The sequence below is a fragment of the Lytechinus variegatus genome, chromosome 2, assembly GCF_018143015.1.
Source record: "Lytechinus variegatus isolate NC3 chromosome 2, Lvar_3.0, whole genome shotgun sequence".
NCBI lineage: Eukaryota > Metazoa > Echinodermata > Echinoidea > Temnopleuroida > Toxopneustidae > Lytechinus > Lytechinus variegatus.
Window position 1 is genome coordinate 56,705,942 of NC_054741.1, and position 22,740 is coordinate 56,728,681.

General features: G+C 36.8%; 11 non-coding genes across 11 annotated transcripts; all 11 read right to left on the bottom strand.

Annotated features, from left to right (window-relative positions):
* Positions 1-695: 695 nt before the first annotated feature.
* LOC121409769 lies at positions 696-857 on the bottom strand. Its single transcript, XR_005969203.1, has one exon. It is a non-coding gene; the product is annotated as a U1 spliceosomal RNA (small nuclear RNA).
* A 1,235-nt stretch (positions 858-2,092) lies between these two features.
* On the bottom strand, positions 2,093-2,254 carry LOC121409770. The gene has a single exon (XR_005969204.1). It is a non-coding gene; the product is annotated as a U1 spliceosomal RNA (small nuclear RNA).
* Positions 2,255-3,478: 1,224 nt separating this feature from the next.
* Positions 3,479-3,640, bottom strand: LOC121409771. Its single transcript, XR_005969205.1, has one exon. It is a non-coding gene; the product is annotated as a U1 spliceosomal RNA (small nuclear RNA).
* A 1,229-nt stretch (positions 3,641-4,869) lies between these two features.
* LOC121409798 lies at positions 4,870-5,029 on the bottom strand. The gene has a single exon (XR_005969232.1). It is a non-coding gene; the product is annotated as a U1 spliceosomal RNA (small nuclear RNA).
* A 1,222-nt stretch (positions 5,030-6,251) lies between these two features.
* On the bottom strand, positions 6,252-6,410 carry LOC121409800. Its single transcript, XR_005969234.1, has one exon. It is a non-coding gene; the product is annotated as a U1 spliceosomal RNA (small nuclear RNA).
* Positions 6,411-9,975: 3,565 nt separating this feature from the next.
* On the bottom strand, positions 9,976-10,137 carry LOC121409797. The gene has a single exon (XR_005969231.1). It is a non-coding gene; the product is annotated as a U1 spliceosomal RNA (small nuclear RNA).
* Positions 10,138-11,363: 1,226 nt separating this feature from the next.
* On the bottom strand, positions 11,364-11,525 carry LOC121409772. The gene has a single exon (XR_005969206.1). It is a non-coding gene; the product is annotated as a U1 spliceosomal RNA (small nuclear RNA).
* Positions 11,526-12,752: 1,227 nt separating this feature from the next.
* On the bottom strand, positions 12,753-12,914 carry LOC121409774. Its single transcript, XR_005969208.1, has one exon. It is a non-coding gene; the product is annotated as a U1 spliceosomal RNA (small nuclear RNA).
* Positions 12,915-14,143: 1,229 nt separating this feature from the next.
* LOC121409775 lies at positions 14,144-14,305 on the bottom strand. Its single transcript, XR_005969209.1, has one exon. It is a non-coding gene; the product is annotated as a U1 spliceosomal RNA (small nuclear RNA).
* A 1,227-nt stretch (positions 14,306-15,532) lies between these two features.
* LOC121409776 lies at positions 15,533-15,694 on the bottom strand. The gene has a single exon (XR_005969210.1). It is a non-coding gene; the product is annotated as a U1 spliceosomal RNA (small nuclear RNA).
* A 1,219-nt stretch (positions 15,695-16,913) lies between these two features.
* Positions 16,914-17,075, bottom strand: LOC121409790. The gene has a single exon (XR_005969224.1). It is a non-coding gene; the product is annotated as a U1 spliceosomal RNA (small nuclear RNA).
* Between the last annotated feature and the right edge of the window lie 5,665 nt (positions 17,076-22,740).

The following is a 22,740-nucleotide window of genomic DNA, read 5'->3' on the forward strand; positions in this document are numbered from 1 at the left end:
AAAGAAAATATGCCACAAAGTTGAAACTAGTTCAGACATTAAATGAGTAGTTATTAGCCTGGACGCCACCCATTGGAAATGACCATGCACCCTGATTATTTTTCCCCCTTTTTTAAAGATCGGTGACGAAAGTAGTGGTTGGTAAAAGCTGACGCTTTAAACGAGTCGTTTGTTTTTTTAGTTGAGAATCATAATGCAACTTTTGACAAGTAACCAATGGTCAGACGGAAACTAAGCAACAGCGAACCAATATTTTTAGAAGTATGCCAAGTTGAAATATGCATCGTTTAGAAAGATTACCTTAAAAGTTATTTTTACAGATTATGTGTCATTAAGAAAACTGTTTTAAATCTGCTTTTATCGGAAAACTGCGACCAAGCAAAGTGAGCAAGCCACTAAGAAGTCGGATTTGTTTTTTCTAAATTAGCAAATATTATTTGGAAACACATTTCGCTTGTACAATTGGCCAAAATTTACAGGAATGTGACACTCATTTTAGTCTGAGTTTTTTACTAGAAAGGAATAAAAATCCTAACCCCCTAAAGACACAAGTTGGGTTGAAAATTCAACCATATGTCATAAAAAGCATGATAAGGTCCAATTGAGCAATAGTTTTTGAAGGGATTACTCCATACATTCCAGCATGATATTATTTCAGGTGGCTTTTGTTTTCTTTCTTTGCATTAGTTGAATTGTAGGAGATAGCGCGAACGCAGATCTCCGCTACCATAAATTGTACGCCCGAGTTCCCCACGTTTGGGGGAATCGCAAGGTTCAGCAAGCCGGAGTGCAATGGCAAGCCTCGCCCTGGGGGTGCATCCTTCTTGATCAATGCGACCCCTGCGCCAGGTAAGTATGCTCCCCATCCATCGGTCGCCGTACTTGATCAAATCTTATCTGCGATATAAAGCAGTTAAACATCTCACACTACAAAGAGAAAACAGTCACATGATTTTATGAATTTGTACAATTTTGGCAATTTTGGAGAGAAAGAAACCTCAAATCTCTGTGCCGCTCTCTGGAGCAACATTAATGACGTATCCATGTAATTCTATAATTTAAACGTAATAACAAGTACAAAATTGCACGTAAGATGTGAAGAAGTAAGGATGTGAATATTCATGAACTTCACAATAACTTTACTGACGTTGCAGATTATAATGACAAAAGCGTCAGCTTACTCGCATCCTGTTATCGGGTCAACCTTTCTTTTATCGGTCGTCGTCTTACTTGGGCAAAATTATACTTTGCTCTCTTTAATATCTCGTTCCATGGGCTCTAGTTGGTAGTAGACCCGAAAGCTTTCGTCTCATTTTAGAATGAAATGTGAGGCTTAATATCTCGATAAAGTTAAAATGATTGTTTATTTCCATATCAAGGGATAAAGAGAAAATGCACCACAAAATCGAAACTAGTTCATACATTAAATGAGTAGTCAATAACCTGGACTCCACCCATGGGAAATGACCATGCACCTGGATATTTTACCTTTTTATAGATTGGTGACGAAAATGTTGGTTGGTCCAAGCTGACGCTTTAAACGGGTCATTTATTTTTTTTTAGTTTCGAATCATGATGCAACTTTTAACCACTAACTAATGTTCATATGGAAAAGAAACAACGATGGGCCAATAGGTTTTAAAATATACCCAGTTACAATATGTATTGATTGGAAGGATTAACTTGAAACGTATTTTGGATGACGTTGTTTCAATGAGAAAACTATTTGGAGGGGGTTTTTATCGGAAACTTGCGACCGAGTAAAATGAGCGAGCCAATCTGCCGGAAAATCATTTTTTTTAAATCTCATTAGAATCTTTCAAAACTTAGCAAAGTTTTATTTCGACATACATTTCGCAGTTGAGATGAAGCAGATGTTAAAGTAGTATGCTATTTTTGTCACACGGATTTAAACCCGAGCTTTTATTGAAAGGAATGCCAATCATGGCCCCTTAAGAAATAAAGAAACTAGTGGTTTGAAAAACCTGATAAGGTTGAAATTCCCCAAAAATTGGAAGGGATTAGTCCATTCATGTCACCATCAGATTTTTTCGGGGAGCTTTTATTTTCTTTCTTTGCATTAATTGAATTGTAGGAGATAGCGCGAACGCAGATCTCCGCTACCATAAATTGTACGCCCGAGTTCCCCACGTTTGGGGGAATCGCAAGGTTCAGCAAGCCGGAGTGCAATGGCAAGCCTCGCCCTGGGGGTGCATCCTTCTTGATCAATGCGACCCCTGCGCCAGGTAAGTATGCTCCCCATCCATCGGTCGCCGTACTTGATCAAATCTTATCTGCGATATAAAGCAGTTAAACATCTCACACTACAAAGAGAAAACAGTCACATGATTTTATGAATTTGTACAATTTTGGCAATTTTTGAGAGAAAGAAACCTCAAATCTCTGTGCCGCTCTCTGGAGCAACATTAATGACGTATCCATGTAATTCTATAATTTAAACGTAATAACAAGTATAAAATTGCACGTAAGATGTGAAGAAGTAAGGAGGTGATTATTCATGAACTTCACAATAACTTTACTGACGTTGCAGATTATAATGACAAAAGCGTCAGCTTACTCGCATCCTGTTATCGGGTCAACCTTTCTTTTATTGGTCGTCGTCTTACTTGGGCAAAATTATACTTTGCTCTCTTTAATATCTCGTTCCATGGGCTCTAGTTGGTAGTAGACCCGAAAGCTTTCGTCTCATTTTAGAATGAAATGTGAGGCTTAATATCTCTATAAAGTTAAAATGATTGTTTATTTTCATATCAAGCGAAAAAAAAGAAAATATGCCACAAAGTTGAAACTAGTTCAGACATTAAATGAGTAGTCATTAGCCTGGACGCCACCCATTGGAAATGACCATGCACCCTGATTATTTTTCCCCCTTTTTTAAAGATCGGTGACGAAAGTAGTGGTTGGTAAAAGCTGACGCTTTAAACGAGTCGTTTTTTTTTTAGTTGAGAATCATAATGCAACTTTTGACAAGTAACCAATGGTCAGACGGAAAACTAAGCAACAGCAAACCAATATTTCTAGAAGTATGCCAAGTTGAAATATGTATCGTTTAGAAAGATTACCTTAAAAGTTATTTTTACAGATTGTGTGTCATTAAGAAAACTGTTTTAAATCTGCTTTTATCGGAAACCTGCGACCAAGCAAAGTGAGCAAGCCACTAAGAAGTCGGATTTGTTTTTTCTAAATTAGCAAATATTATTTGGAAACACATTTCGCTTGTACAATTGGCCAAAATTTACAGGAATGTGACACTCATTTTAGTCTGAGTTTTTTACTAGAAAGGAATAAAAATCCTAACCCCCTAAAGACACAAGTTGGGTTGAAAATTCAACCATATGTCATAAAAAGCATGATAAGGTCCAATTGAGCAATAGTTTTTGAAGGGATTACTCCATACATTCCAGCATGAAATTATTTCGGGTGGCTTTTGTTTTCTTTCTTTGCATTAGTTGAATTGTAGGAGATAGCGCGAACGCAGATCTCCGCTACCATAAATTGTACGCCCGAGTTCCCCACGTTTGGGGGAATCGCAAGGTTCAGCAAGCCGGAGTGCAATGGCAAGCCTCGCCCTGGGGGTGCATCCTTCTTGATCAATGCGACCCCTGCGCCAGGTAAGTATGCTCCCCATCCATCGGTCGCCGTACTTGATCAAATCTTATCTGCGATATAAAGCAGTTAAACATCTCACACTACAAAGAGAAAACAGTCACATGATTTTATGAATTTGTACAATTTTGGCAATTTTTGAGAGAAAGAAACCTCAAATCTCTGTGCCGCTCTCTGGAGCAACATTAATGACGTATCCATGTAATTCTATAATTTAAACGTAATAACAAGTACAAAATTGCACGTAAGATGTGAAGAAGTAAGGATGTGAATATTCATGAACTTCACAATAACTTTACTGACGTTGCAGATTATAATGACAAAAGCGTCAGCTTACTCGCATCCTGTTATCGGGTCAACCTTTCTTTTATTGGTCGTCGTCTTACTTGGTCAAATTATACTTTGCTCTCTTTAATATCTCGTTCCATGGGCTCTAGTTGGTAGTAGACCCGAAAGCTTTCGTCTCATTTTAGAATGAAATGTGAGGCTTAATATCTCTATAAAGTTAAAATGATTGTTTATTTTCATATCAAGCGAAAAAAAGAGAAAATATGCCACAAAGTTGAAACTAGTTCAGACATTAAATGAGTAGTCATTAGCCTGGACGCCACCCATTGGAAATGACCATGCACCCTGATTATTTTTCCCCCTTTTTTAAAGATCGGTGACGAAAGTAGTGGTTGGTAAAAGCTGACGCTTTAAACGAGTCGTTTGTTTTTTTTTTTAGTTGAGAATCATAATGCAACTTTTGACAAGTAACCAATGGTCAGACGGAAAACAAGCAACAGCAAACCAATATTTTCTAGAAGTATGCAAGTTGAAATATGTATCGTTTAGAAAGATTACCTTAAAAGTTATTTTTACAGATTATGTGTCATTAAGAAAACTGTTTTAAATCTGCTTTTATCGGAAACCTGCGACCAAGCAAAGTGAGCAAGCCACTAAGAAGTCGGATTTGTTTTTTTCTAAATTAGCAAATATTATTTGGAAACACATTTCGCTTGTACAATTGGCCAAAATTTACAGGAATGTGACACTCATTTTAGTCTGAGTTTTTTACTAGAAAGGAATAAAAATCCTAACCCCCTAAAGACACAAGTTGGGTTGAAAATTCAACCATATGTCATAAAAAGCATGATAAGGTCCAATTGAGCAATAGTTTTTGAAGGGATTACTCCATACATTCCAGCATGAAATTATTTCGGGTGGCTTTTGTTTTCTTTCTTTGCATTAGTTGAATTGTAGGAGATAGCGCGAACGCAGATCTCCGCTACCATAAATTGTACGCCCGAGTTCCCCACGTTTGGGGGAATCGCAAGGTTCAGCAAGCCGGAGTGCAATGGCAAGCCTCGCCCTGGGTGCATCCTTCTTGATCAATGCGACCCCTGCGCCAGGTAAGTATGCTCCCCATCCATCGGTCGCCGTACTTGATCAAATCTTATCTGCGATATAAAGCAGTTAAACATCTCACACTACAAAGAGAAAACAGTCACATGATTTTATGAATTTGTACAATTTTGGCATTTTTTGAGAGAAAGAAACCTCAAATCTCTGTGCCGCTCTCTGGAGCAACATTAATGACGTATCCATGTAATTCTATAATTAAACGTAATAACAAGTACAAAATTGCACGTAAGATGTGAAGAAGTAAGCAGGTGAATATTCATGAACTTCACAATAACTTTACTGATGTTGCAGATTATAATGACAAAAGCGTCAGCTTACTCGCATCCTGTTATCGGGTCAACCTTTCTTTTATTGGTCGTCGTCTTACTTTGGCAAAATTATACTTTGCTCTCTTTAATATCTCGTTCCATGGGCTCTAGTTGGTAGTAGACCCGAAAGCTTTCGTCTCATTTTAGAATGAAATGTGAGGCTTAATATCTCTATAAAGTTAAAATGATTGTTTATTTTCATATCAAGCGAAAAAAAAAGAAAATATGCCACAAAGTTGAAACTAGTTCAGACATTAAATGAGTAGTCATTAGCCTGGACGCCACCCATTGGAAATGACCATGCACCCTGATTATTTTCCCCCTTTTTTAAAGATCGGTGACGAAAGTAGTGGTTGGTAAAAGCTGACGCTTTAAACGAGTCGTTTGTTTTTTTAGTTGAGAATCATAATGCAACTTTTGACAAGTAACCAATGGTCAGACGAAAACTAAGCAACAGCAAAGCAATATTTCTAGAAGTATGCCAAGTTGAAATATGCATCGTTTAGAAAGATTACCTTAAAAGTTATTTTTACAGATTATGTGTCATTAAGAAAACTGTTTTAAATCTGCTTTTATCGGAAACCTGCGACCAAGCAAAGTGAGCAAGCCACTAAGAAGTCGGATTTGTTTTTTCTAAATTAGCAAATATTATTTGGAAACACATTTCGCTTGTACAATTGGCCAAAATTTACAGGAATGTGACACTCATTTTAGTCTGAGTTTTTTACTAGAAAGGAATAAAAATCCTAACCCCCTAAAGACACAAGTTGGGTTGAAAATTCAACCATATGTCATAAAAAGCCTGATAAGGTCCAATTGAGCAATAGTTTTTGAAGGATTACTCCATACATTCCAGCATGAAATTATTTCGGGTGGCTTTTGTTTTCTTTCTTTGCATTAGTTGAATTGTAGGAGATAGCGCGAACGCAGATCTCCGCTACCATAAATTGTACGCCCGAGTTCGCCACGTTTGGGGAATCGCAAGGTTCAGCAAGCCGAGTGCAATGGCAAGCCTCGCCCTGGGGTGCATCCTTCTTGATCAATGCGACCCCCGCGCCAGGTAAGTATGCTCCCCATCCATCGGTCGCCGTACTTGATCAAATCTTATCTGCGATATAAAGCAGTTAAACATCTCACACATACAAAGAGAACACAGTCACATGATTTTATGAATTTGTACAATTTTGGCAATTTTTGAGAGAAAGAAACCTCAAATCTCTGTGCCGCTCTCTGGAGCAACATTAATGACGTATCCATGTAATTCTATAATTTAAACGTAATAACAAGTACAAAATTGCACGTAAGATGTGAAGAAGTAAGCAGGGAATATTCATGAACTTCACAATAACTTTACTGACGTTGCACACATATAATGAAATACTTTAACTAAAACAATACGTTTGGCAAAGAAAAGATATTTTAACTGATCAAATAATTCTGTATCAACACGACATCAAAACACATGAAAAGTTCTTAAACAAGCCATGAATTTATCCAGTAACAAGTCCGATATAACTGAAATTAGGTCTAACGGTGATATTATTGTGATCCTGAAAATTATAGCTTAATATTTTAAATGACTATTTTTCATCTATAGGAACTAACCTAGCTCGAGACATCCCCCCCTTCAACAAAACACTTTCATGATTAAACCTAGCTACACCTAATTCTAGTTCAATATTTTTCACTCCCGTAGTCAAAAAAGATTATTACTGACGTTGTACTAATTTGAATAATAAAAAAAAGTCCTGGTTATGATGATGTCAATAACTTTATTTTAAAAGGTATAATATCTGAATTATCGATCCTTTGACATATATTTTTATTAACCTTTCTCTAACCTCCGGTCAAGTCCCTGATCGCAGAAAATGCCAAAGGTCATTCCATTGTACAATAGGGTGACAAGTTTAAGTGTCAGTAATTATCGCCCAATTTCTTTATTATCATCCTTGTCAAAGATTTTATAAAAAAAGTGGTTTATAGCAAAACAATTAATTTTTTTAAAATCTCACAATATTTTTCTTAACTTTCATTGATTAGAGAAAAACACAACACAGAACATCACTATTGAATTTCGTTGATAGTGCCACGCTTTTGATAATTGCTCACATTTAGTCGGCATTTTTCTGACTTCTCCAAGGCTTCGACACCATTAACCATGATATTATACATAAACTTTCTCATTATGGTGTGCGCCCGGGAAAGGCCTTGGAGTGGTCAAAGCAACTTGTCCACAGACGTCAATTTGTATCTTTGAATGGTCATCATTCCAACATCAATACATTAATTGTGGAGTCCCGCAAGGCAGTCTGTTATGCCCTTTAATTATTTACATTTATATTAATGACTTTTGTAAATCATCTGATATCCTTTCTTTCATTCTTTTTGCAGACGATTCCTAATATATTTTTATCCCATAAAAATCCTATACCTTAGTAATACTGTATAATGAACTTTTAAAAGTCACACAATGGATTAGATCCAACAAATTCTCTTAAATCTACTTAAAACTAAAAATAAATGCTATTTTAGCAATTCCATTGATACACTTCCCATGCATTGTTTTAGATGACAACTAATTTAGAAAGTGTCAACATTCATTAAATTTCTCGGTGTTTACGTTGATAATAAGCTTTCCTGTAAATACCACATAGATTGTATATGTAAATTATATCGCGAAATATTGGCATTATCAATAAACTTAAATATCATTTTTCGTCGTCATCACTTTTAATGCCAATATTCTTCCCTGATCTTGCCTTACTTGAATTATGATACTTGCCTGGGCAGCACCCACCAAACCATTTTAGATAGACTGTTATTACTGCAAAAAAGAAGTCCCTTCGTGTTATTCATAATTCAGCTTTTCGTTCACACACTGACCCACTATTTTTGATAGCAAATTGCTGAGATAAGCGACCTATACTTATTTCATTTAGGACATTTATGTTTAATTTTGACAAAACACACTTCCAAACGTGTATTTGATTCTATGTTTCCTCTTAAATCGGTCTTTTCATAATTACCCTACTAGCAATCTAAACGAATTTCATTTACCCCGTTTTAGAACTTTATTGGCAAAGAGTACATTTATTTCGATGGTCCTAGATTTTGGAACTCCCTCGACATTAACATAAAAAAAAGCCCTTCCATACATTCCATTTAAAAAGAAACCTGAAAAACTTCTTACTTCAATCCTACCGAGGTCTCATTACAATTCCCCTTGTATCATCTCCTCTCAGACTTCAAGTTATGTTTTTGTCTTTATCATTTTGTTTTATCCCTCTTTTTCGGTCGTAATTTGTCCTGATTCTATTTTTTACGTTTATTCTACTTTTGTCGTCCTGTTTTTGTTTTCCTTTTTTCTTTTATTATTTCTTCGTTTTGTCCTTGTTCTGTGAGTTATCCTGTTCTTTTCATCTATTCTGTAAATCTTCGTAGGCAAATAGCAACCATTGCGTCTCTCTCTCTCTCTCTCCTCTATTCTCTTCCTTTAGGGGGTTCACATTATACAAGCATGCTTTTGAGTGAATCCCCCTTTCCACAGATACTTTTCTTTCCAAGTATTATAATTTTTCTATAAAATATTTTGTATTTTTTTTATATGTTATTATCATAATGTATTGTAATATTTGTTAAAATGTATGAAATGATTTGTATTTTGCTATTTCTGTTGGAAATAAAATCTGAATCTGAATCTGAATCTGAATTATAATGACAAAAGCGTCAGCTTACTCGCATCCTGTTATCGGGTCAACCTTTCTTTTATTGGTCGTCGTCTTACTTGGGCAAAATTATACTTTGCTCTCTTTAATATCTCGTTCCATGGGCTCTAGTTGGTAGTAGACCCGAAAGCTTTCGTCTCATTTTAGAATGAAATGTGAGGCTTAATATCTCTATAAAGTTAAAATGATTGTTTATTTTCATATCAAGCGAAAAAAAGAGAAAATATGCCACAAAGTTGAAACTAGTTCAGACATTAAATGAGTAGTCATTAGCCTGGACGCCACCCATTGGAAATGACCATGCACCCTGATTATTTTTCCCCCTTTTTTAAAGATCGGTGACGAAAGTAGTGGTTGGTAAAAGCTGACGCTTTAAACGAGTCGTTTGTTTTTTTAGTTGAGAATCATAATGCAACTTTTGACAAGTAACCAATGGTCAGACGAAAACTAAGCAACAGCAACCAATATTTTTAGAAGTATGCCAAGTTGAAATATGCATCGTTTAGAAAGATTACCTTAAAAGTTATTTTTACAGATTATGTGTCATTAAGAAAACTGTTTTAAATCTGCTTTTATCGGAAACCTGCGACCAAGCAAAGTGAGCAAGCCACTAAGAAGTCGGATTTGTTTTTTCTAAATTAGCAAATATTATTTGGAAACACATTTCGCTTGTACAATTGGCCAAAATTTACAGGAATGTGACACTCATTTTAGTCTGAGTTTTTTACTAGAAAGGAATAAAAATCCTAACCCCTAAAGACACAAGTTGGGTTGAAAATTCAACCATATGTCATAAAAAGCATGATAAGGTCCATTGAGCAATAGTTTTTGAAGGGATTACTCCATACATTCCAGCATGAAATTATTTCGGGTGGCTTTTGTTTTCTTTCTTTGCATTAGTTGAATTGTAGGAGATAGCGCGAACGCAGATCTCCGCTACCATAAATTGTACGCCCGAGTTCCCCACGTTTGGGGGAATCGCAAGGTTCAGCAAGCCGGAGTGCAATGGCAAGCCTCGCCCTGGGGGTGCATCCTTCTTGATCAATGCCACCCCTAGGCCAGGTAAGTATGCTCCCCATCCATCGGTCGCCGTACTTGATCAAATCTTATCTGCGATATAAAGCAGTTAAACATCTCACACTACAAAGAGAACACAGTCACATGATTTTATGAATTTGTACAATTTTGGCAAGTTTTGAGAGAAAGAAACCTCAAATCTCTGTGCCGCTCTCTGGAGCAACATTAATGACGTATCCATGTAATTCTATAATTTAAACGTAATAACAAGTACAAAATTGCACGTAAGATGTGAAGAAGTAAGGATGTGAATATTCATGAACTTCACAATAACTTTACTGACGTTGCAGATTATAATGACAAAAGCGTCAGCTTACTCGCATCCTGTTATCGGGTCAACCTTTCTTTTATTGGTCGTCGTCTTACTTGGGCAAAATTATACTTTGCTCTCTTTAATATCTCGTTCCATGGGCTCTAGTTGGTAGTAGACCGAAAGCTTTCGTCTCATTTTAGAATGAAATGTGAGGCTTAATATCTCTATAAAGTTAAAATGATTGTTTATTTTCATATCAAGCGAAAAAAAAGAAAATATGCCACAAAGTTGAAACTAGTTCAGACATTAAATGAGTAGTCATTAGCCTGGACGCCACCCATTGGAAATGACCATGCACCCTGATTATTTTTCCCCCTTTTTTAAAGATCGGTGACGAAAGTAGTGGTTGGTAAAAGCTGACGCTTTAAACGAGTCGTTTGTTTTTTTTTAGTTGAGAATCATAATGCAACTTTTGACAAGTAACCAATGGTCAGACGGAAAACTAAGCAACAGCGAACCAATATTTTTAGAAGTATGCCAAGTTGAAATATGCATCGTTTAGAAAGATTACCTTAAAAGTTATTTTTACAGATTATGTGTCATTAAGAAAACTGTTTTAAATCTGTTTTTATCGGAAACCTGCGACCAAGCAAAGTGAGCAAGCCACTAAGAAGTCGGATTTGTTTTTTCTAAATTAGCAAATATTATTTGGAAACACATTTCGCTTGTACAATTGGCCAAAATTTACAGGAATGTGACACTCATTTTAGTCTGAGTTTTTTACTAGAAAGGAATAAAAGTCCTAACCCCCTAAAGACACAAGTTGGGTTGAAAATTCAACCATATGTCATAAAAAGCATGATAAGGTCCAATTGAGCAATAGTTTTTGAAGGGATTACTCCATACATTCCAGCATGAAATTATTTCGGGTGGCTTTTGTTTTCTTTCTTTGCATTAGTTGAATTGTAGGAGATAGCGCGAACGCAGATCTCCGCTACCATAAATTGTACGCCCGAGTTCCCCACGTTTGGGGGAATCGCAAGGTTCAGCAAGCCGGAGTGCAATGGCAAGCCTCGCCCTGGGGGTGCATCCTTCTTGATCAATGCGACCCCTGCGCCAGGTAAGTATGCTCCCCATCCATCGGTCGCCGTACTTGATCAAATCTTATCTGCGATATAAAGCAGTTAAACATCTCACAATACAAAGAGAACACAGTCACATGATTTTATGAATTTGTACAATCTTGGCAATTTTTGAGAGAAAGAAACCTCAAATCTCTGTGCCGCTCTCTGGAGCAACATTAATGACGTATCCATGTAATTCTATAATTTAAACGTAATAACAAGTACAAAATTGCACGTAAGATGTGAAGAAGTAAGGATGTGAATATTCATGAACTTCACAATAACTTTACTGACGTTGCAGATTATAATGACAAAAGCGTCAGCTTACTCGCATCCTGTTATCGGGTCAACCTTTCTTTTATTGGTCGTCGTCTTACTTTGGCAAAATTATACTTTGCTCTCTTTAATATCTCGTTCCATGGGCTCTAGTTGGTAGTAGACCCGAAAGCTTTCGTCTCATTTTAGAATGAAATGTGAGGCTTAATATCTCTATAAAGTTAAAATGATTGTTTATTTTCATATCAAGCGAAAAAAAAGAAAAATATGCCACAAAGTTGAAACTAATTCAGACATTAAATGAGTAGTCATTAGCCTGGATGCTACCCATTGGAAATGATCATGCACCCTGATTATTTTTACCCCTTTTTTAAAGATCGGTGACGAAAGTAGTGGTTGGTAAAAGCTGACGCTTTAAACGAGTCGTTTGTTTTTTTTAGTTGAGAATCATAATGCAACTTTTGACAAGTAACCAATGGTCAGACGGAAAACTAAGCAACAGCGAACCAATATTTTTAGAAGTATGCCAAGTTGAAATATGCATCGTTTAGAAAGATTACCTTAAAAGTTATTTTTACAGATTATGTGTCATTAAGAAAACTGTTTTAAATCTGCTTTTATCGGAAACCTGCGACCAAGCAAAGTGAGCAAGCCACTAAGAAGTCGGATTTGTTTTTTCTAAATTAGCAAATATTATTTGGAAACACATTTCGCTTGTACAATTGGCCAAAATTTACAGGAATGTGACACTCATTTTAGTCTGAGTTTTTTACTAGAAAGGAATAAAAATCCTAACCCCCTAAAGACACAAGTTGGGTTGAAAATTCAACCATATGTCATAAAAAGCATGATAAGGTCCAATTGAGCAATAGTTTTTGAAGGGATTACTCCATACATTCCAGCATGAAATTATTTCGGGTGGCTTTTGTTTTCTTTCTTTGCATTAGTTGAATTGTAGGAGATAGCGCGAACGCAGATCTCCGCTACCATAAATTGTACGCCCGAGTTCCCCACGTTTGGGGGAATCGCAAGGTTCAGCAAGCCGGAGTGCAATGGCAAGCCTCGCCCTGGGGGTGCATCCTTCTTGATCAATGCGACCCCTGCGCCAGGTAAGTATGCTACCCATCCATCGGTCTCCGTACTTGATCAAATCTTATCTGCGATATAAAGCAGTTAAACATCTCACACTACAAAGAGAAAACAGTCACATGATTTTATGAATTTGTACAATTTTGGCAATTTTTGAGAGAAAGAAACCTCAAATCTCTGTGCCGCTCTCTGGAGCAACATTAATGACGTATCCATGTAATTCCTATAATTTAAACGTAATAACAAGTACAAAATTGCACGTAAGATGTGAAGAAGTAAGCAGGTGAATATTCATGAACTTCACAATAACTTTACTGACGTTGCAGATTATAATGACAAAAGCGTCAGCTTACTCGCATCCTGTTATCGGGTCAACCTTTCTTTTATTGGTCGTCGTCTTACTTGGGCAAAATTATACTTTGCTCTCTTTAATATCTCGTTCCATGGGCTCTAGTTGGTAGTAGACCCGAAAGCTTTCGTCTCATTTTAGAATGAAATGTGAGGCTTAATATCTCGATAAAGTTAAAATGATTGTTTATTTTCATATCAAGCGAAAAAAAAGAGAAAATATGCCACAAAGTTGAAACTAGTTCAGACATTAAATGAGTAGTCATTAGCCTGGACGCCACCCATTGGAAATGACCATGCACCCTGATTATTTTTCCCCCTTTTTTAAAGATCGGTGACGAAAGTAGTGGTTGGTAAAAGCTGACGCTTTAAACGAGTCGTTTGTTTTTTTAGTTGAGAATCATAATGCAACTTTTGACAAGTAACCAATGGTCAGACGGAAAACTAAGCAACAGCGAACCAATATTTTTAGAAGTATGCCAAGTTGAAATATGCATCGTTTAGAAAGATTACCTTAAAAGTTATTTTTACAGATTATGTGTCATTAAGAAAACTGTTTTAAATCTGCTTTTATCGGAAACCTGCGACCAAGCAAAGTGAGCAAGCCACTAAGAAGTCGGATTTGTTTTTTTCTAAATTAGCAAATATTATTTGGAAACACATTTCGCTTGTACAATTGGCCAAAATTTACAGGAATGTGACACTCATTTTAGTCTGAGTTTTTTACTAGAAAGGAATAAAAATCCTAACCCCCTAAAGACACAAGTTGGGTTGAAAATTCAACCATATGTCATAAAAAGCATGATAAGGTCCAATTGAGCAATAGTTTTTGAAGGGATTACTCCATACATTCCAGCATGATATTATTTCAGGTGGCTTTTGTTTTCTTTCTTTGCATTAGTTGAATTGTAGGAGATAGCGCGAACGCAGATCTCCGCTACCATAAATTGTACGCCCGAGTTCCCCACGTTTGGGGGAATCGCAAGGTTCAGCAAGCCGGAGTGCAATGGCAAGCCTCGCCCTGGGGGTGCATCCTTCTTGATCAATGCGACCCCTGCGCCAGGTAAGTATGCTCCCCATCCATCGGTCGCCGTACTTGATCAAATCTTATCTGCGATATAAAGCAGTTAAACATCTCACACTACAAAGAGAACACAGTCACATGATTTTATGAATCTGTACAATTTTGGCAAGTTTTGAGAGAAAGAATCCTCAAATCTCTGTGCCGCTCTCTGGAGCAACATTAATGACGTATCCATGTAATTCTATAATTTAAACGTAATAACAAGTACAAAATTGCACGTAAGATGTGAAGAAGTAAGGATGTGAATATTCATGAACTTCACAATAACTTTACTGACGTTGCAGATTATAATGACAAAAGCGTCAGCTTACTCGCATCCTGTTATCGGGTCAACCTTTCTTTTATCGGTCGTCGTCTTACTTGGGCAAAATTATACTTTGCTCTCTTTAATATCTCGTTCCATGGGCTCTAGTTGGTAGTAGACCCGAAAGCTTTCGTCTCATTTTAGAATGAAATGTGAGGCTTAATATCTCGATAAAGTTAAAATGATTGTTTATTTTCATATCAAGCGAAAAAAAAGAGAAAATATGCCACAAAGTTGAAACTAGTTCAGACATTAAATGAGTAGTCATTAGCCTGGACGCCACCCATTGGAAATGACCATGCACCCTGATTATTTTTCCCCCTTTTTTAAAGATCGGTGACGAAAGTAGTGGTTGGTAAAAGCTGACGCTTTAAACGAGTCGTTTGTTTTTTTAGTTGAGAATCATATGCAACTTTTGACAAGTAACCAATGGTCAGACGGAAAACTAAGCAACAGCGAACCAATATTTTTAGAAGTATGCCAAGTTGAAATATGCATCGTTTAGAAAGATTACCTTAAAAGTTATTTTTACAGATTATGTGTCATTAAGAAAACTGTTTTAAATCTGCTTTTATCGGAAACCTGCGACCAAGCAAAGTGAGCAAGCCACTAAGAAGTCGGATTTGTTTTTTCTAAATTAGCAAATATTATTTGGAAACACATTTCGCTTGTACAATTGGCCAAAATTTACAGGAATGTGACACTCATTTTAGTCTGAGTTTTTTACTAGAAAGGAATAAAAAATCCTAACCCCCTAAAGACACAAGTTGGGTTGAAAATTCAACCATATGTCATAAAAAGCATGATAAGGTCCAATTGAGCAATAGTTTTTGAAGGGATTACTCCATACATTCCAGCATGAAATTATTTCGGGTGGCTTTTGTTTTCTTTCTTTGCATTAGTTGAATTGTAGGAGATAGCGCGAACGCAGATCTCCGCTACCATAAATTGTACGCCCGAGTTCCCCACGTTTGGGGGAATCGCAAGGTTCAGCAAGCCGGAGTGCAATGGCAAGCCTCGCCCTGGGGGTGCATCCTTCTTGATCAATGCGACCCCTGCGCCAGGTAAGTATGCTCCCCATCCATCGGTCGCCGTACTTGATCAAATCTTATCTGCGATATAAAGCAGTTAAACATCTCACACTACAAAGAGAACACATGATTTTATGAATCTGTACAATTTTGGCAAGTTTTGAGAGAAAGAAACCTCAAATCTCTGTGCCGCTCTCTGGAGCAACATTAATGACGTATCCATGTAATTCTATAATTTAAACGTAATAACAAGTATAAAATTGCACGTAAGATGTGAAGAAGTAAGGATGTGAATATTCATGAACTTCACAATAACTTTACTGACGTTGCAGATTATAATGACAAAAGCGTCAGCTTACTCGCATCCTGTTATCGGGTCAACCTTTCTTTTATTGGTCGTCGTCTTACTTGGGCAAAATTATACTTTGCTCTCTTTAATATCTCGTTCCATGGGCTCTAGTTGGTAGTAGACCCGAAAGCTTTCGTCTCATTTTAGAATGAAATGTGAGGCTTAATATCTCTATAAAGTTAAAATGATTGTTTATTTTCATATCAAGCGAAAAAAAAGAAAATATGCCACAAAGTTGAAACTAGTTCAGACATTAAATGAGTAGTCATTAGCCTGGACGCCACCCATTGGAAATGACCATGCACCCTGATTATTTTTCCCCCTTTTTTAAAGATCGGTGACGAAAGTAGTGGTTGGTAAAAGCTGACGCTTTAAACGAGTCGTTTGTTTTTTTAGTTGAGAATCATAATGCAACTTTTGACAAGTAACCAATGGTCAGACGGAAAACTAAGCAACAGCGAACCAATATTTTTAGAAGTATGCCAAGTTGAAATATGCATCGTTTAGAAAGATTACCTTAAAAGTTATTTTTACAGATTATGTGTCATTAAGAAAACTGTTTTAAATCTGCTTTTATCGGAAACCTGCGACCAAGCAAAGTGAGCAAGCCACTAAGAAGTCGGATTTGTTTTTTCTAAATTAGCAAATATTATTTGGAAACACATTTCGCTTGTACAATTGGCCAAAATTTACAGGAATGTGACACTCATTTTAGTCTGAGAATTTTACTAGAAAGGAATAAAAATCCTAACCCCCTAAAGACACAAGTTGGGTTGAAAATTCAACCATATGTCATAAAAAGCATGATAAGGTTCATTTGAGCAATAGTTTTTGAAGGGATTACTCCATACATTCCAGCATGAAATTATTTCGGTTGGCTTTTGTTTTCTTTCTTTGCATTAGTTGAATTGTAGGAGATAGCGCGAACGCAGATCTCCGCTATCATAAATTGTACGCCCGAGTTCCCCACGTTTGGGGGAATCGCAAGGTTCAGCAAGCCGGAGTGCAATGGCAAGCCTCGCCCTGGGGGTGCATCCTTCTTGATCAATGCGACCCCTGCGCCAGGTAAGTATGCTCCCCATCCATCGGTCGCCGTACTTGATCAAATCTTATCTGCGATATAAAGCAGTTAAACATCTCACACTACAAAGAGAATTGTACTGTTCAACTAAAGCCTTTACAACGGATATTATTCATGTAGTGGCTCTTGAATTTTTCTCTAATTTTCGATTGAAATGCATGATGTTTAACAACTTTTAAGCATTACCAAGACGGTTCGATATGAAATAAATCTCACATTGATAGATTTAACAGTCAGTCAGCTTGAAATTTGATCTTATCAAATTCGTAAAATGCATTTAAAAACAACTAGGCCTATGCCACATAATGCGACATGATTTTTTTATAACAATGATTTAAATCTCACAATTTTTTTGAAATTTTAATGAGTGGTCTCTCCATGTAGAAACCCCATCCAAGACGAAAAAACCCCACAACAAACTGTTTGAAGGTCCCTATATAGACACATAAACAAAAGTTGTTGAAATGACAATATCCAGATAATATATTATCCAAATATTATTACAGCCCCCTAATTGTGGGTGCGTCGTGGTCTAGTGGTACTAACTTTCGCCTTTTAAACAGTGGGTCGTGGGTTCGAATCCTAGCATTGGCGTGTTTCCCTTCAGCAAGAAATTTATCCACACTGTGCAGGACTCGACCCAGGTGAGGTGAATCCGGGAGGAATCGCTCCTTGCATGCACGTATCGCCGGTGATGGTGTAGGTCGAGCTAAACCCGGGGTGATAATAGAAGCGCTTGTATCCTGAGGAAAAAAGCGCTTAATAAATCCAGCTGTAATTATTATCAATACTATCATATTTTTTTAGTTATTAATGAGTTTTCGCTTCCACGACACCCGTCGGATTCAAGAACATAGAAAATGTATTGACAAATGCCCTTCGTGACAAAGCACAATCAAGAAGTCTTTGTCGAATATTGATGAATCAATACAGCAGTTTCGTCCTGGACTCTGGACACACGTCACATTTGCATTTTTCCCATCAGCTCCGAAACTTACAACGAAATAGCGGTTCTGGTTCGCCATTTTATTACAAAGACTTTCCAATTTTCCATCGTCATGTGACGGACAATTTCAAAACTCGCTATTGTAGGAGATATATACGTGTATAGCGCCAAGGCAGATCTTGTCTACATAATTAAGTTAACAAATATCAACGATCAGGTAATCTAAATTGATGACATCTTTGAATAAAATCATGAAAAATTTAATTCATGATGTCATACGGCTTTTAGAAACAAATAATTTTTTTACCATGACAGGATCACGTTCTCTATTCATCTCTGATCTCAACACTTTCCCTATTAGTATCCCTAAATTAGACCTCAAAATAGTCAATCTGGAATAAAATTATTGGAAATGGTTTTTCAACTGATTTGAGTAGGTATGGGTGTCAACATTTACCAAAAAAAGTTAGGAGGAATACGGGTTGGGGAAAGTGGTTTTTTTCAAGGTCAAAGGTCAATGACCTTTTCATATATACCGTATAATGATATCTCTGAGATGGAAAGGCGCAGGTTGGTGATAATGGTGTCAAAATGTACAGATTCTTACAAGAAGGTAAAATAGAATGAATGTGAGTACCTAGAATGGATATTCACCAATAAAATTCAAGGTCAAAGCTTTCAAAAGGTCAATGACCTTTTTACATTATATATATCATACTGTATAATGGTATCTCTGAGATGAAAAGGCACAGGTTGGTGATCATGGTGTCAAAATGCACAGATTCTGATCAGAAGATCAAATAAAATAAAATTAAGGACATAGAATGCATATTCACCCATAAAATTTAAGGCCAAAGGTCAATGACTTTTTATACATTATATACCATATTATATACTGGTATCTCGAAGATAAAACGGCGCAGGTTGGTGTTCTTGGTGTCAGAATACACAGATTCTTACAGGAAGATCAAATAAAATGAAATTAAGTATCGACAATGCACATTCACCCTTAAAATTCAAAGACAAATGTCAATGTCCTTTTTGACATTAGATAATAATAATGGTATCACTGAGATAAAAAACCACAGGTTAGTGATCTTGGTGCCAAAATGCAAAGATTTGTACAAGAATCTTCTGAAAATGGGTAGGATAGGTCTAACTCTCATGTCACAGCTAGCATCATCTGAGAGCATTTCCAAACAGCAGAGGGATGATGATGAAGTGAAGGCCATCATTAGAGCTGCATGTATATCAACTTCAACAAAGATGAATTCCCGTATTATTATTAATTACCTCTCATTGCGAGCTGCCAGAATCTCTTGAGATGCTAATGTTGCAGGACAAAACTTCATATCTGCTCTCTGCCGTACGTCACCCATGATGCTATTTCTACTAGTTTGTACAAGGATCATTATTTGGTCCAGAATAACTGAGTGTTATCATGCACAAATTAGGCATATGATATGATAATGAAATTCAAAAGGAGATAACAGCTTAAAAGTACACATCCATTGACCTAACAAAACTCCTACAGCACCACGTCCAGTTCTTGAGAATCAAGCTATGCAACATATCAGTAATAATATAGACCCTGGTCTGATATCCATTGGCAGAACGTTATTAGGCTTTCATTGAATGGGCCAGGTATATCAAAGTCCTGAAAATGTCAGAAGGTTTTCAAAAGTTTAATTACTCTTTGCTGAAGTTGAGACACTTAACTTCATTTACTATGACAAAAGCTGCAGCTCTAATGATTGCCTTATTTTGATTCTTCATCATTGCCCCTGGCTATATGAAAATGTTCTTAGATGATGCATGCCATTAGGGTTAGGCCTATCCTTTCCATTTACAGATTAAGTTATAGTTTATAGTATTGATTGTAGCAATTGAGGTTAGTGACCTATTGCTTCAGAAAAATTAGTACCTTGATTTAGATTTATAAAATGCATATGTAAATGCTGCTACTTTAGACAACTTCACCATTTTAGATCATATCATACATGATTTTTTTTACACTTTTGGCAATGCATTACTACAATATATATTAAAAAGTGCTATTTGATATCGATTTCACCTCGAACTTTTATTTTGACGTCATCATTGGTCAAGGAATCAACTATTAAATTTGTGTTCATTTTCCATGCAGGTCAGTCTTTTTCCCATAAGAATCACTATATACAATGAAGTTATCAAGTTATCGACCTATTTACTTAAATTCCCTGACGTTATTGATATAGTTGATTGACTTCTAACCCTTAAATATATTTTCCATGGCCGCCATTATTTATCCCTATTTCAGAGTGAAATTATTAAACATCCAAGTTTTCATTACAAGTATCTTTCTTTCTATAATTCACAAATAAAATGTGAATATAATATTTATGAATTACTATCTTTTTTTGGGGGGGGGATCATGCATGGATGTATAAATATTTATTAACTTTTGACCTTTGACTCTGGACTCTGATTATTTTGTGCCTTTTCATCTTCTTGCAAAAATTGCTTTTTGACACCAAATCACCAACCTGCGACTTTTCATCTCAGAGATACCATTATACCGTATATAATGTAAAAAGGTCATTGACCTTTGAAAGGCTTTGACATTGAATTTCATTGGTAAATGAGCATTGTAGGTACCTTATTTGATTTTATTTGATCTTCTTGTAAGAATCTGTGAATTTTTGACACCAAGATCACCAACCTGCGCCTTTTCATCTCAGAGATACCATTGTACCGTATATGGTATATAATGTAAAAGGGTCATTGACCTTTGAAAGGCTTTGGTCTTGGATTTCATTGGTGAATAAGCATTGTGGGTACTTGATTTGATCTTCGTGTAAAAATCTGTGCATTTTGACACCAAGATCACCAACCTGTGCCTTTTCATCTCAGATATACCATTATACCGTATATGGTATATATTTTTAAAAAGGTCGATGACCTTTGAAAGGCTTTGACCTTGAATGTTTTTGGTTAATGTGCATTCTGGGGACTTAATTTTATTTTATTTGATCTTCCTGTAAGAACCTCTGCATTTTGACACCAAGATCACCAACCTGTGCCTTTTCATCTCAGAGATACCACTATACCGTATATGGTATATAGTGTAAAAAAGGTCACTGACCTTTGAAAGGCTTTGACCTTGAATTTCATCAGTGAATGAGCATTGTAGGTATTTGATTTTATTTTATTTGATCTTCTTGTAAGAATCTGTGCATTTTGACACCATGATCACCAACTTGTAGTATTTTATCTGGGAGATACCATGATACAGTATATTTAAAAAGGTCATTGACCTTTGACCTTGAAAAAATGCACTTTCCCCAACCCGTATTCTTCCTAACTTTTTTTTGGTAAATGTTGACACCCATACCTACTCAAATCAGTCAAAAAACCATTTCCAATAATTTTATTCCAGATGGTTACTAATTATGGGATACTATATGCCTTCTCCCTTGTCACTCCTTATACAGAATTCAAAACGAGGCAAATATTTCCTTTTGTCTATTTAAATGCGGTGAGACTGCTTCGATGTAATCAGTTTGATTGATCACAATTCTTTTCTTTCAATCAATCACATCCTATCTCCCCCATCGTCCTATAAAATGGGGAGTAAAACCATGCAGGGTAATCCTCTGAGGCTACATCGACACATTATATACATGGGCGCCACAATGGTCCTCTGATATTAGGAGCAGGATGGGGTGAAAGTATATGTAGAAGTGTGGCTCAGTGGATAAGTCTCCCGACTTGAACCACAAGGTCTGGGGTTCGAATCCCACCGCAGCCTTTTGCAAAGGCGCTTATCTACATTTGCTACTCCCCACACAGGTGTAGTTAATGGGTACCCAGCAGGGAGAAATTCCTTGAGTGCTCGGGTCCATTTAGGGTAGCCGAGCTAAGGCCAGAGTAGTATGCAGCGATTAGAAACATTGTATTAAGCCCTATATAAGGTAACCCGACATATGCTCCGGCGACGATTGCTCCGGTAACAAATGCTCCCCAAAATGCGACAATTGCTCCCCGACATTTGCTCCTCGACATTTGCTCCGCCGACATTAGCTCCGCCGACTGTTGTTCCGCCGACAGTTGCTCCGCCGACAGTTGCTCCGCCGAAAATTGCTCCGCCGACAGTTACTCCGCCGACAGTTGCTCTACCGACAATTGCTCCACATTTAGCGACAAATGCTACCCGAACGACACATGCTCCGGCGACAATTGATCCGCCAATATTTGCTCCGCATGTATATATAGGGACAGTTGCTCCGCCGAAATTTGCTCCGCATGTAGGGACAAATGCTCCTCTGATAATAGCTCCGCCGAAAATGCCATCCACCGAAAAATATTTTTTTTTGTAAAACTAACAACGCTTCTTCTCCAAAGCTGTATGGTTTTTATCATTATTCTATACATTTTTAACATTCCTAGTTGAATTGCTCAGCGGAAAAAAATAGTTTGGCTCAATTTGAATTTTCCATCAGCCCTTTTATCTCGATTATTTATCCCTTTCTTTCCTTGAAAACCACTTTCTCCTCCGTCCCTCTCTCCTCCTGTTTTAATTTTTTTTCTCTCTCTGCATTCCTAGTAACTTCTGTTCCTATTTCTTTTACAACCTCTCCCATCTTCTCATATCTCTGTCTTCTCGCTCTAATGCTATTTTTGTCTGTTTTTCACTGTTTATTCTTCTAACTTGTTCCTACCCCCTCTAATG